The sequence below is a fragment of the Branchiostoma floridae genome, chromosome 9, assembly GCF_000003815.2.
Source record: "Branchiostoma floridae strain S238N-H82 chromosome 9, Bfl_VNyyK, whole genome shotgun sequence".
Taxonomy (NCBI): Eukaryota; Metazoa; Chordata; class Leptocardii; order Amphioxiformes; family Branchiostomatidae; genus Branchiostoma; species Branchiostoma floridae.
In genome coordinates this window covers 8468194-8472252 of record NC_049987.1, presented here as the reverse complement: position 1 = coordinate 8472252, position 4059 = coordinate 8468194, and the positions used below count along the sequence as shown (strand labels likewise).

Genomic DNA, 4059 nt, shown 5'->3' with positions numbered 1-4059 from the left:
GTATCTGGCATGAGATTTGTAACACAATTGCATTACACGAAAACCAATCAATCAAGCAATTAGGTAGCACAATGCCTGCTGTCCGTACCTCTTCCAATGAGTTCACTTTTCTCTGCACGAAGCCAACTCCTCTCTGAGTCAGTCTATGAAGCAAACGAGAAAAAAAGTAGTTTTGTAAGTCCTGACTTTTATTAGTCTGTGACCAGAACCTCTGGTCGACAGACTTTTAGTTTTGTCTGGTTTTCGCGCGTTCGCAGCTGTATCTATATGTTCCCGTTGTCTGAATTCTATGTGGTTTGGCAGGTCCTCTGTACTGAGGTTGATGATGATGCACGTGGATTTTTTTTGGCGGCAGGTGGTTTTATTATGGATGTTATAAAAATAACACCCCTACAAAATGTTCATCTTCCGGTGTATTGGTCCAGATTCCCTGTATGTGGGTCATGCGGTAATTGATATTGTCAAGCAGATACATGGTTTTATCTGATCGTCAAAGTTAAGTCGCGTTCGCACCTATAACTGCATGTTCCCGTTGTCGCATACGTACGTTGTTTGGCAAGTCCTCTGCACTGAGGTTGACGATGATGCACGTTGTTTTTTTTTCGCGGCTGCCGGTTTTATTACGGATGTTATAAAAATAACACCCCTACAAAATGTTCATCTTCCGGTGTATTGGTCCAGATCCCTTTTATATGGGTCATGCGGTAACTGATATTGTCAAGTAGATATGTGGTTTTATCTGATCGTCAAAGTTAATTCGCGTTTGCACCTGTAACTGCATGTTCCCGTTGTCGCATACGTACGTTGTTTGGCAAGTCCTCTGCACTGAGGTTGACGATGATGCACGTTGTTTTTTTTCGCGGCTGCTGGTTTTATTATGGGTGTATAAAAATAACACCCCTACAATTTGTTCGTCTTGCGGTGTTTTGGTCCAGGGCCGCTTTGTGTGAGCCTTGCCAGAATCAAATATTGCAAGCAGATGCATGGTTTTATCTGATCGTCAAAGTTATTCGCGTTCGCATCTGTAACTGCATGTTCCCGTTGTCGCATACGTACGTTGTTTTGCAAGTCCTCTGCACTGAGGTTGACGATGATGCACGTTGTTGTTGTTTTCGCGGCAGCTCGTTTTATTATGGATGTATAAAAAAATATCACCCCTACAATTTCTTCGTCTTGTGGTAAATATCACCCCTACAATTTCTTCGTCTTGTGGTGTTTTGGTCCAGAGCCGCTTTGTGTGAGTCTTGCCATAATGAAATATTGCAAGCAGATGCGTAATGTTTTCTTGTCGTCAAACGCGCGTTCGCACCTGTATCTGTAGTTTCCGTTGTCGTATACGTTTGTGGTTTGGCAGGTTCTCACACACAGTGTTAGACGATGACGCACGGTGTTTTTTTGTCGCGCTAGTTGCTTTCATTATGGATGTAATAATGTCAGATATCACCCCTTGAAATTGTACGTTTCACGATGTATTGGTCCAAGTCTGCTTGTTCAAGCAGATGCGTGATATGTACATCAATTTTACGCGCGTTTTCATCTGTATTTGCATATTTCCGCTGTCGTTTTATCACGTTTACGCGTGGTCGTATTTGTATCTGTATGTGCTCTGTCTAAATCGTATGTGGTTTGGCAGGTCCGCTATGTACACTGAGGTTGTCGATGATGCACGTGGGTTTGTTTTGGCGGTGTACTTCGGTTCTGGGCCGCTTTGACAGTTGTTCACCTTTCTCGAAATATGTTGGATATTTATTTTACAATTCACACAAGTTGCTCAAAATTCGTCAAAATCTGTGACCAGCTGTGGCCAGCTGTGGCCAGCTGTGACGAGCTGTACATGTTGTCAACAGTTGCGACCAGCTGGTCATGATATTCTTTATAACATCGATCTACTTTGAATATGACAGTATCACCTATTTACGGTAATTCTAAGTAGCTGCGGGCCAATCGCCATTTACGTTTTAAATTAACATGGTTGGTACCTTTATTATGATAATGCTGTCTTCATATATACTTGTACATCTTGTTTTATTTTCGCCGTAGCTGTTTTTACTTTGGTAATAATTTCAGTTTTCACCCCTACGCCGTCCGGTATAGTGGTTCATGTCTTCCTTATGATAGCGCCCTAAGCCTTGTAGTAATTTGATACCGTCAAGCAGATGTTGTCCTCGTCGGAAATTGACAACAGCTATGCTACCTCCTACCAGGAAAAAGTACATTTGATTGACGGGTAAAAGCCGGTTCTCAATGTGCCAGGAAGGTAACTATGTTCCAGAACAGCTGTTGGAGATGAACTAAGCGATAAGGTTTTGTCAACAACTCGGGAATAAGCAGATACTAACGTAAACACACAATTTTAACCCACTAAACCCACTCTCAGGTGTCTACACCATATGCAGACGCAGACTTAGCGATAAGGGGTCAGAATCTGTACAAGGACAGAGGCGGTTATTTAGGTACAGGGCTCATGTCCCTATTCACACTTTTAACATACAAGTCAAGCAGGGTGGTGGCATTGTGACGATCTCCAAGCAGACGTTGGGAAAAATCGTAACTATTTGTAGCATTACACCAGGAAACAGGAACGGTTTGCTCTAGCACGTACCATATCAAGAGCTCGTTTCTACACATGAATTCTGGACCAGTGTTAATTTTCGCATTTGGTGTCGTTCATTTGAGACGCTGATTTTGCTGTTCATGCGTGCAGGACTGTGTTTTGAATTTGGAAGTGATAGGTATGCTAGCTTTTAAGTAAGTTTTTGGTACAAGGCAATGATGTGTTCTGTATGCGATATAAACACCGAGTCATGCACCACAGAAAATATCACAACCAACATAAACCATAATTAGGTCACAGAGTATGTTACCTACGGTCACTTGTTTGTCGTTATTTTTTTTACAAAGCAATAACACGACAGGTCGTTTCTGGTTTTGCATCTGCGTTTGATGTCATTGGCCGAGTCTCCTACCTTTGCTTTGCCCACGGTAAGAAGTCTCTAGCCTGGCATATGAAGGTAGTGTAGAACCATCCTTGTCTGGAAAACATCAGGAAGCTTAAAGTATGTCATGATTTGAGTAATTAAGCGACCTCTGTGACATAAAAAAAAGAGTATTTCAATTGTGGTGACGTCTTGCTCTAATAGAATACAGACAAAAGAAGCACCAAAAAATACTTACTAGTACGTTCTAGCGTATATCAACTTTGTAACATGACGTATGTACGTACTTGTAACCAGGAAACAGGTTGGTTAGCTCCCATGGGGTGACATGTCGGAACCCAACGACAATGTCTTTCCAGGCCGGGTCCTGTAGGGATGAAAAAAAGACATTCCTAATAATAGTAATCCATCACACACTGGGCTTACAATGTACTTATATTTTTGTTTGATTTGTTTGTTTGAAGCTTTGTCTATTATGAGAAGCTCCAATCAGCCGGTTTCCATTGAGGTCATGAGGGAAGAAAAAAGGGTCATACAAAATATCACAAAGATGCAGATTATTTTGGTAAAACCCGTAAACATTTTAGACCCTTATATGTAAGACTACACCTTTTTATTCGTAATGCAAGGTTAAAAGTTAAAGGGCGACACATGAGTGATTGGGTCTTTAGTACTTTTACGTACATGTAGTTTGTCCCTTTCGATATGTTAGTCCCTACCGGTATGGGGTCCATGTGGACGATGTAACCCGGCTGAAGGAAGATGCCGGCTTCATGTGCGTAGCTTGTCCGGAGAACCGAAGTCAAGAAGTCAAAGGAATCCTGTAGCCGCTTCCTGGTACGTGCAAGTCACGGTCAGAAAGGATATAAACAAAAACGTTTACAAATCTTATCAAATATCTCACATGCAGTGAAAGTATGTAGATTGTACAACGGCAAGTTTTACAAATATTGTAAACTTTGCTATTGTAACTTACTGACAATTTCAAATACTTCACAAATTATTATCTAGGTAATCATTTTTCTTGCTTCTTTATCGCATGAATGTGCAATACATATCGAGGAAGCCGTGTCCTACTTGCTATGAAAAGGATGGTCCATGGTCTTATTGTTCAGAGTATACC

At 41.4% G+C, this 4059-nt stretch overlaps 1 protein-coding gene across 1 annotated transcript in view; it reads right to left on the bottom strand.

The window, feature by feature from the left end:
* The window catches only part of LOC118422912 (D-amino-acid oxidase-like), a 15185-nt gene that overhangs the window by 2969 nt on the left and 8157 nt on the right, over nt 1-4059 (bottom strand). The gene's annotated exons all lie outside the window — the stretch shown is intronic.